Here is an 11620-nt window from a genome sequence, read left to right on the forward strand (position 1 = left end):
ATGAATGTGACTTAGAATGCACTATAAAAACATATTAGAAAAAAATACTTAGTGAACCTAATCGATACGATACTGTGATCAGAAAGAATTCTGAAATTTGTCTGGCTTGTGCTTGACATCCTCTATTGTTAACACTGACAATATTCTGCTGACATCAGTTGACAATATTCAGCAGCGAAATGTAACCACATTTGGCATTAACTGAAATAACAGATGGAGGTTGCACAGCCGAATATACTCAGTGGTAGCTGGTTAAATGTTCCCTTTCCACTCACTTTGCTGAAAATAGAACTTTTGCATGCTGTTTAAGGGATGCTCTTAAGAAATGTTATCAGATAATTATCAGCACTGAAACCATGAAGATCAGTTTTACTCAGAAAACTCAAAAAAGTTCCTATCAACTAGTTTAAAATTACGTACAAATTAAGTAGATTTTGTGTGCGAAGTCCTGAAAATCATTTGATCAGTGAACAAAATTCTGCCCAGAATTTACATGAAATGGTTGCAGAATTGCAAGCACAGTCAACAAAAAGACAGAATTAGGTTTGAGGTAAACATGAAAATCTGCTGATACTAGGATCTAGTGCAGTACACAAAAGTGTTGGAGAAACTCAGCAGGATGCCGAGTGTCTGCTGAGTTTCTCCAGCTCTTTTGTGTACTAAAATAGCCTTGAGAAATATGTAGAATTGTGAGGGTATATCTTTACTTGAGCCCACCTGCTCACAAGTAGGAATATCTTTGGCTCTGCACTGCTGATTATTGGCTAAAAATAATTTGCTGAGTGAATTGGAAACACCATTTTGTTTCCCTGGAATACGCCAAGTCCAGTGTATTTTTAATTTCATTAAACAGGAGGGAACTTTTAAGGATAACTACTTATTTTAATTGAATGCTCGTGGAACTTAAATGTTTGAGTTGCCGCGCACAATAAAACTCTTCTCTTTGGCTTGGCTTCGCAGACAAAGATTTATGCAGGGGTAATGTCCACGTCAGCTGCAGGCTCGTTTGTGGCTGACAAGTCCGATGCGGGACAGGCATGCACGGTTGCAAGGGAAAATTGGTTGGTTGGGGTTGGGTGTTGGGTTTTTCCTCCTTTGTCTTTTGTCAGTGAGGAGGGCTCTGCGGTCTTCTTCAAAGGAGGTTGCTGCCCACCGAACTGTGAGGCGCCAAGATGCACGGTGGCCAGTGGAGAGCTCACCATAGAACACGATCTTGGGAAGGCAATGGTCCTCCATTCTGGAGATGTGACCTACCCAGCTCAGTTGGATCTTCAGCTGTGTGGATTCGATGCTTTCGGCCTCTGCCATCTCGAGTACTTCGATGTTGGTGATGAAGTCGCTCCAATGAATGTTGAGGATGGAGCGGAGACAACGCTGGTGGAAGCGTTCTAGGAGCCGTAGGTGATGCCGGTAGAGGACCCATGATTCAGAGCTGAACAAGAGTGTGGGTATGACAACGCCTCTGTATACACTAATCTTTGTGATTGTGCTTATTAACTACAAACAAGTACTGTTCACTAGCATGCTTGAAATCTACTGCAAAGATTGGCCACTGAAAGAACGAGAGGGAAGTATGGATTGTGAATACCACACTGTACAAGAGCAGGGATGTAATGCTTAGAATCTATAGGGCACTGGTGAGACCTCACTTGGAGTACTGTGTACAGTTCTGGGAACCTTATTTGAGAAAAGACATGCTGGAAAGGAATCTACAAGATTTTCTAGAATGAAACTAGGAATGAAAAGGTTATCACATGAAGAATGTTTGTCAGCTCTGGGACTACTTGTTGGGAGTACAAGATGAGGGGGACCTGAGACATTTCAAATACTAATGGCCTGGGCAGAGTAGATGTGGCAAGTTTGTTTCCGATGATGAGTCTAGGACAAGAGGGCACAACTTCAGGACAAAAGGGAGTCAATTTAAAACAAATGTGGAAACATTTCTTTAGTCAGAGGATCATGAGTCTGTGGAATTTGTGGCCACAAGTGGCTGTGGAAACGAGGATGTTTGGTGTATTTAAGGCAGAGATTGACAGGCGTTTGATTAGTCAGGGCATCAAGGGTTACAGGAGGAGGTCAGGGAGTGGGGCCGTGGGAGGATGGATCAGCTTATGATCGAATGGCAGAGCAGATTTGAAGGGCCTACTTCTGCTCCTATATCTTGTCATTTTTTTTTAAATATAAACTTTCTTCATTTACTTCAAAGAAACTATTTCTCAACCAATTGTTAACCAGCCCAACACCATCATCCCAAAATAGGTACTCTGTTCAAGCTCCATCATAGCAAGATGGTAAGCAGGCAGAGCAAACACTTACCTGAAATTTTATAAAACTTGTTGGCTCATCCCAGAACTCTGAAATCAGTTGTCAATTGTGTTGTGCAGTGAAATAGCTAACAGGAAGTGAAAACTCAGACCATTCTCATCCCCACTGATGTTGGGAGTGTATTTGGAGGAGCAGCATTTTAGTACTAAAAAGTAGAAACATTTGCAACAATATTCAGCCAGAAGTGCCAACTAGATGATTCATCTCAATTTACTGCTGAGGTATCCTGAATTAGTTATCAATTAATTTGATTCACTCTACATGATCTCAAGAACTGGATTAGAGCTCTGGATACAAGACCTTTGGCACCAGACAAACCCCACTGTAGTACTGAGGAACTGCACTACAAAACTAGCTACACTTCTGGCCAAGCGGTTCTGGTAATTGGAACAACACTGGTACTTACTCCAGTCATGTCCCCTTCAAAAAAAAACAAATCCAATTTAACTAATTATTATCCAGAAGGTTGGCGGCTGGCGAGTGGATGAGGGTGGGAGCAGTTGTGGGGGCGGGGGTGTAACTGTCCCTACATTTAATGTGCCTCCGAATTATGCCCGGTACAAATTAAAAAAAAAATTATCCAGAGAATCTACTCTCAAAGTGATGGAAGCTATTCTTGACAACTATATCAAGCAGCACTTAACTCACCAATAACTTAACCACCAGAACCCAGTTTGGGTTCTGTCAGAACCCAGTTTGGGTTCTGTCAGAACCATTCAGCTCCAGACATTACAGCCTTTTCTCTAGCGTCAGACAATATTCAGAGATCCTCCCTTCCAATAGGCCCTTGATGATCTATAATTATAGGGATTGTTTTGTGTACCCTATTGCAAAGACTGAACCAAATAATTTAGAATCTCTGCTATTTCATTATCCTATTGTTTCATTAAGATACTTGGGGTTACTTCAGCCATTTCCTTCCTTGTAGTTCTTACTGTCTAACTTTATATTATTTGCTAGTTTACCATCACATTTAATCATCATCTTTGTACCTCACACCATTGTAATATCATTTCAGTCTATGATACATTTGTTCTAAGTTCTACTTGTCATCAGCCACTGGTGGGTGACCCACACCCAATTTTTGTATAGGGATTACTACCTTTTGGAAGTTTTTTTGGGGGGGGTTTAAATTTTTTAAAAATTTTCATTTTAGTTAGCTTTTAATTTGTGATTTTTTTTCTCCTATTGGAGGGCCTATATACATTGATTTGAGTTTTCATATAAAGATATTATTGGTATTTAGTAATATTAGTAGATATGTCAAAGTTGAGGTTTGCTACTTTTAATGTTCGAGGTTTAAACAGTCCGATCAAGCATAAGCGAGTCTTGGCGTATATTAAGAAAATGAAAATTGATGTTGCTTTTTTACAAGAAACACATTTGAATGTCAAAGAAAGTATGAAATTGAAGAGGGACTGGGTAGGGCATGTATATTCTTCTTCATTTAATTCCAGGGCTAAAGGTGTAGCAATTTTGATACATAAAAATTTATCTTTTGAATTACAATCAATGGAGGAAAAGGCAGGATGTATTCTTAAAATTGAATTGTAAGATTTTTAGTGAATTTTGGACTTTACTAATATTTATGCCCCAAATGTAGATGATGAAATATTTATTTCAGATGCATTTTTATATCTGGGTCAGGCTAATGATAATATTTTAGTTGGTGGTGATTTTAATTGTGTTTTTGTATAATTTTGAATGTTAATTATCAATCTTTATATAAATTATGTTCCGTTAATTAAAAAAAAATTAAAACTGATTTGATTAAATGGAAAGATTTACCTATTAATTTATTGGGTAGGATAAATACAATTAAGGTGAATATTTTTCCACGTATGCAAAATTTGTTTCAATCTATTCCGTATTTACTTGATAATTTTTTTTGAGATTTGAATAAAATGGTTAGGGAGTTTTTATGGAGAGGTAAATTTTCAAGAGTAGCCTTGAATAAATTAACTTGGAAATATGAGTTAGAGGGATTACGTTTACCACATTTTCGAAATTACTATGAAGCAGCCCAACTTAAATTTATTAGTTCATTGATGGATTTGGAACGGCCTCCTAGTTGGGCCAAAATTGAGATGGCAAATATTTCTGAATTTGAAATACATCAATTTTTGTTTAGATGGAATACAAATTTGTTACAGCAACATAATGTGCCTATATTAAAACATTTAATGAGGATATGGATAAAGAAAAAAAAATGATAGGCTCTAGCGATGTATTATCGGCTTTGACTCCATTGTATAATAATCAACTTATTTCTTTTTCAATACACAATCGAAGTTTAATACATTGGAGATTTAAAGGTGTGGAAAACTTGGGAGATTGTTTTAAAGAGGGTAAATTTTTATCTTTTAATCAGATGAGGGACAGTTATGGTATTGATAAGAACTTTGTTTCTTTATTATCAAATTCGATCTTTGGTAAAACATACGTTTGGTAGAGATATGATTTTACCTGAAATGACTAAATTTGACACTTTTCTTATGAAGGTATCAGAGAAGGGTTATATTTCATCTATGTATCAAATATTACAGGATGGTATGGATAAAAAGGGTTGGGATAAATCCAAAAGTAAATGGGAAGCAGATATTGGTTTTATTTTTTCCGAGGATGATTGGTTAGATATCTGTCATGATAGTGTAACTAGATTGATAAATGCACGTTATGCAATGATTAATTATAATTTTATACATCAATTATACTTAACACCTGAAAAATTAAAAAAGTATGGTTTTCATGAATCAGATTTGTATTTTAGATGTGGTAATTCTGTTGGAACTTTTTTTTCATGCTGTCTGGTCAAGTATAAGATTAAAATACCTTTAGATCCGACAGTATTTTTATTGGGCAATTTGCAACCTCTGAAAGGTTTGGGATTAGATAAATTTCAACTTGCTTTTGTATATTTAGCTTTATCTGTAGCGAAAAAATGTATTGCTAGTATGTGGAAAGATACAAATATGATTGATATTAATAGATGGCATAATGAGATGAAATATTGTTTAATAATGGAAAAAATTACATATGTTTTGCATGATAATTAGTTTTTTTATTAATAAGTGGTTATATTCAGAATATTTACATTTCAATTTACATTGATTAGATCTTGATATGTTTGTTTAATTTTTCCTTAATTTTTTTTTCTTTCTTTATGGCTCTCCTTAGGAGAGCTGGCTGAAGGGGGGGGGGGTTCTTTTCTTTTCTTCTATATATAAAAAATAATGTTCATGTTTATGGTTAATTGTTGTATATGTTATCTACTATTTGTATTTTGAACGAATAAGTAAAGATTTTAAAAAAAAGTCTATGACACTAGTTTTGGACTTGGGTTTCTCATCCTCAAATGAAACAAAATTCCACCATGTTATCTTTAGAAACAGAAAGCTACAGCACAGAAAACAGGCAATTCAGCCCTTCTAGTCTGTGCCATCCATTGTCCCAATAACACTAACCCATTCCATAACCCTCTCGACTTCTCCCATCTATGTATCTATCCAATTTATTCTCAAAACTCAGGATCAAGTCTGCACCCACCACATCAGATGGAAGCTCATTCCACACACCCCCCACTCTTAGAGTGGTTTCCCCAAAACCTTTCCCCTTTCATCCTAAAGCCATGTCCTCATATTTATCTCTCCTAATCTCAGTCAAAAGAGCTGACTCACATTTAATCTGTCTGTAACCCACAATTTTGTAAACCTCTATTATTGTTCTTTCCAAGGAAAGAAGTCCTAACCTGTTTAATCATTCCCTATAACTCAACTTCTGAAGACCTAGCACCATCCTAGTAAATCTTCTCTGCACTCTCATTCCTATTGATATCCTTCCTGTAGCTAAGCAATTAATACTGCACACAATATTCCAAATTTGGCCTTGTATAACTTCAACATAACATCCCAACTTCTATACTCAATATTTTGATTTATAAAGGCCAGGATGCCAGAAGCTTTCTTTACAACCCTGCCCACCTGTGACGTTATCTTCAGGGAACAATGTACCTGTATACCCAGGTCTCTCTGCTCCTCTGCACCCTACCATTTACAGTGTACATCCTCCTTCCTGGATTTGGTCTTCCAAAATGCAATACCTCACACTTGTCTGCATTAAACTCCATCATCCATTTACTGGCCTATTCTCCCAGTTGGTCCAGATCCCTTTGCAACCTTTGAAAATCTTTCTCATTGACCACTATGCCTGTCTTTGTGTCATCAGCAAGCTTGCTGATCCAATTTACTATTTTATCATCCAGATCATTGATACAAACAATGATGGTCCCAACACAGATCCCTGAGGCATACCACCCGTCACAGGCCTCCATCTGAAGAGCAACCATCCACTACCACTGTTTTCTCCCATCCAGTCAACTTCAAATCCAGTTTACAACCTCTCCATGGATACTTAGTGTCTAAACCTTCTGAACTAACCTCCTAAGTGGGACCTTGTCGAAGGCCTTACTAAAGTTCATGCAGACAACATTCACAGCCTTTCCATTTACTTCCTTGAAAAACTACAAGATTTGTTAAACACGACCTACCATGCACAAAGCTATGCTGACTGTCCTAATACCTTTATATCCCATCTCTTAGAACTCTCTCCAATAGTTTATCTACTATTGACATCCATCTCACTGGCCTATAGTTACCTGATTTAATTTTGGAGCCTTTCTTAAGCAGTGGAACAACAGGAGCTACTCTCCAATTCTCCAGCACCTCTACCCTGACTAAGATTTTGAATACATCAGTTAGGGCCACTGCAATTTCAACACTCGTCATTCTCAAGGTCCAAGGGAATATCATATCTAGCACAGGGGATTTGTCGACCTTTATTTGCTGAGAGGCAGAAATCACCTCCTCCTCCTCCTTAAATCTCTTTTATGACACTTTTATTTGTTTCCCTTCCTTCCTTATACACTATGCCAGTTTCCTGAGTAAATACTGATGCAAAAAAAAAAACTAAGATCTTCCCCCATTTTTTGAGGCTCCACACATAATTGACTGCTCTGATCCTCTAGGGGACCAATTTTGCCCTTACCCTTAATATTCTTGTAGAAACCCTTTGGATTTACCTTCACATTCTCTGCCAAAGCATCTTCGTGCCTTCCTGATTTCCTTCTTTAGTATTCTCTTACATTTTCTATATTCTGCAAGTACCTCATTTGCTCCTTGTTGCCTATATCGGTTATACTCCTATTATAAGTGAAGGTTCGTGTGGGTCCAATAAGTTAAAAACCAGATTGAGGAACAAAGCACAAGTTTATTCTCAAGAGATGCAGAGGAAACAATGGAATCTAAATGCTAAGTTAATTTAAACACATAGTTTGCAAGGGGATGAATATGCACTGGGGGTAATGAGGGAAAAATGACAAAACTTAGGAATGACACAAACACACAAATAATTAGATCAAGGTAACGCTATTTGCCCCCACCCCTTGACCTGTACGGACAAGGCTCTAACCAACTGGCCTCAGGACTCTCCCCAGTATAGGTGATACACTCAGGTTACTAAGCGTCAAGAGAGAGCAAAGGAAAGCATGATCCTTTATAATGCGAGAGGGCCCAGCCCAGATTATTTACAGGGACACAATAGCTCAGTGCTAGGAGGGTTAATCCAATTATAACAGCCAATGGCCCAAGGCCAAGCATATGGAGGCTGGAGAGTGCAGTCCAGGTAATTTACATGGTTCAAACAGCAAGGTGTGCAAACCTTGATTGGCAGCTGGTGTGTCATCCAACTAAGTAGGGAGCAGTGCTGTCACATGACAGCCACAACCCTTCCCAATAACACCTCTTCTTAATCTTATCACTATCCCTCTCTCCTTCTTAATCATATCATTATCCTTCAAAAACAAAGATTCCCTATGCCAGTTAATTTTCCCTTTAAACCTGATAGGAACATGCAAATTTTGCATCCTCAAAATCTCACTTTTGAATGCCTTCCATTTGCCAGACACATCCTTGCCAGAAAGCAGTTTATTCCAATCAACTCTTCCGAGATCCTTTCTCCAATTTAGAATCTCCAAGGACCAGACCTATCCTTATCCTTGAAACTAATTACATTATGGTCACTGGACCCAAAATGCTCACCTACGCAGACTTCTGCCACCTGACCTGCCTGGTTCCCTAATAGATCAAGTTTTGCATCCTCTCTTGTTGGTACCTCTACATATTCAGAAATTTTTCATGTACACATTTAACAAACTTCAAGCCATCCAGTCCTTTTAGTATTGGAGTCCTATTCAATAAAATCTCCTACTACCACAACTTTGTTTCTTGCAATGGTCTGCTATCTCCCAACAGATTTGCACCTCCAATCATTTCAGACTATTAGGCAGTCTATATTATTCAAGCCCATTAGTGTGCTCACACCTTTTTCGTTCCTTAGCTCCAACCCATGTGGTGGGTGAGTCCACAGTGCTGTCCTGTCAAAGCTCAGCTGTGGTATTTTCCCTGACTAGCAATGCCACTCCTCCCCCTTTATCAAGTCTGAAACATAGGAATCCCGGAGCATTGAGCTGCCAGTCTGCCCTCATGCAACTAAGTCTCACTAATAGCAATAATGTCTTAATCCCACGTGCAAATCCACACCCTAAATTCATCTGCCTTACAATAATACTCACATTGAAATAGATAGAGATAATTTCTATCATGTATAATGCTCTGCTTTCTGTCTTTACATGTAGTCGTTGCATGATCCTTTACCATGCTTCACCTATCTGTTCTGTCACTCTGGTTCCCCTCCCCCTGCATGAACACATTTATTAATCTTATTACATGATATCAGATCTAAAATACCCTCCTCTTGGTTCATCCGTCAAAATATTGTGCTGAGAAATTATCCTAAAAACAATCTACAGACTCTTCAGTAAGGTTATATTTTCCCATTTGATTTGTTTCATCTATGATTAAAATTACTCATTTATTATAATCCTTTCAAAAAAATATTTTTTGATTTATACTCTGTCCAATATTTTGTCTGCTGTTGGAAATCAGAATTAAGTTTATTGTTGTGTTTCTTCAGCATTGTTTTTATTTCATGAAATTTATTGATTTGCAGTAGTAGTACAACCCTCCATAGCCTGTTCCTGTCCTGTGTATTGGCATCTCCATACCAGACAGTGATGCAACCAGTCAGAATGCTCTCCACAGTAACCTGTAGAAATTTGCAAGTCTTCGCAAGCTCCTAACAAAATCCGCTGGAGTGTCTTCTTCATGATTGCATTGACATGATGGTCCCAGGAGAGGTCTTCAGAGATGTTCACAACCAGGAATTTGAAATTTCTTATCCTCCCTACTGCTGACTCCTCGATGAAGACATTCCATTGCATCAAATTTACCACAATCTGACATCTTCCAGTAGCACCCAAGGCTGAATAACAAATGCCCACCTTGCCACTGTTGTACACATCCAGAAAATTTAAAACACAGCCAATTTTGAATGATCAAAAAGGCACAATCATTTTCCATGTTTTTCATGCTGCTTATTGTGAAAGGTATATTGGCTAAGATTTCAAAATATCTCCTTGGTCTTGAAATAAAACTATGCATTTTGTAAGTAGTTATTAGTTTAATATCACATTGAACAATAAAGCTCAAGACCACCTTTGGCCCATAGCATATGCACTGAATACAAGGCCAAATTAAACTAAATCTCCTCTGCCTCCACATGATTCATAATCCTCCACTCTCTGCTAATTTGTATAGGATTCCAAAAGTCTCTGAACAGGTTCTGCCATTAACTGTATTCTTTCCTCTTACATTTGGCCTCCCAAAGTGCAATGGCTCACACTTGCACACCATCTACCATTTCTTCACCCACATCTGTAACTGATCCTGTTAGTTGCTTATCAATTGAATTATCTATATTTTTATCCAATTCAACAATAAAATTCATAAACAGCAATTGCATGAGGATCTGCACACAGCATCTTTCAGCTATACCAGTTGGGAAAGAGTTGTTCAAGTGAACCGGTACGGACTTGAAGGGCCGACATGGCCTGTTTCTGTGCTGTAAATGGTTATATGGTTAACACCAACCACCACCACTGGTCACAGACCTCCAGCCAGAATAACACCTTTCCACTACCCATTAATTTCTATGGCTATGCAAATTCTGAATCTAATCTTTATCAATTAATTAAAGATCTTATACATTACCTTTTCTGGACCAGCCAACCATCAGAGACTACGTCAAACACCTTTTTTTTGTTGCAAGTCCAGGTAGTCAACATCTACTACCTATCTCCATTAACTGCCTTCATCACATCTTTAAAGAGCTCAAATCATTTTTGTAAACCATGAGCAACTCAGCAGTTATGCTGACTGTACTTAATCAAGCTATGCCTTTCCAAGTGTACAAGCATGCAAGTACATCAAATCGACCAAGTCCCCACCCGGTATTATTTTTAATGATAATTTAAATAACCATATAACCATTTACAGCACGGAAACAGGCCATGTCGGCCCTTCAAGTCCGTACCGGTTCACTTGAACAACTCCACTAACTCCTCCGCAAACGCCTGAGGAAGTAGAGGCTTTCCTCATCATGCCATCGGTGTGCTGGTTCCTGGAAAGATCCTCCGAGATAGTGACTCCCAAGAACCCACATTTGCTCATCCTCTATTGATGACAATAAAACAATCAAGTCATTAGGGAATTACAAAACAATTTGAATAATTTCAAATTTATTATCATTCAATTGTACAAGTACAATCTGACAAGTGTTCTGCAGTCCTCAAATGTAAAAAAGTCAAACTATACATATACAGTATATTTATACATGTAATAAATATTGCTTAATAAATATCAGTCTTAGAGGGTTTATATGAGCAGTTCATTTTAGTCACCCAGTAGTCTCACAGCCCATGGGAAGAAGCCAACTCTCAGCCTAGTGGCTCTAGCTCTGATACTCCTGTATCTCTTTCCCAACTGGTATAGCTGAAAGATGCTGTGTGCAGATCCTCAATGATTTTGAGCCCTCTTCAAACAACAAACCCAATCGATCACATTGATTGGGGGCAGGAAGAAGAGAGAGACCTCAGTAATCCTTTGTCACTTTTATGGTCCCGAAGATTGACCTCTGATCCAATACGCTACAGCAATTGTACCTCTCTGATGCAGCCAGCCAGGATGCTCTTGATAGAGTTACTGTAGAAAGTTGACAGGATGGTTGCCAGTATTCTTGCCCACCTCAGTCTTCTTTAGCAGTTGTTCTTGCACCTTCCTTACAAGTGAGATGTGACCAGGATAGGTCACTTTTTAAGTGGATTCCGAAGAACTTGGTACAC

Source organism: Narcine bancroftii, chromosome 7 (assembly GCF_036971445.1).
Source record: "Narcine bancroftii isolate sNarBan1 chromosome 7, sNarBan1.hap1, whole genome shotgun sequence".
Lineage (NCBI taxonomy): Eukaryota > Metazoa > Chordata > Chondrichthyes > Torpediniformes > Narcinidae > Narcine > Narcine bancroftii.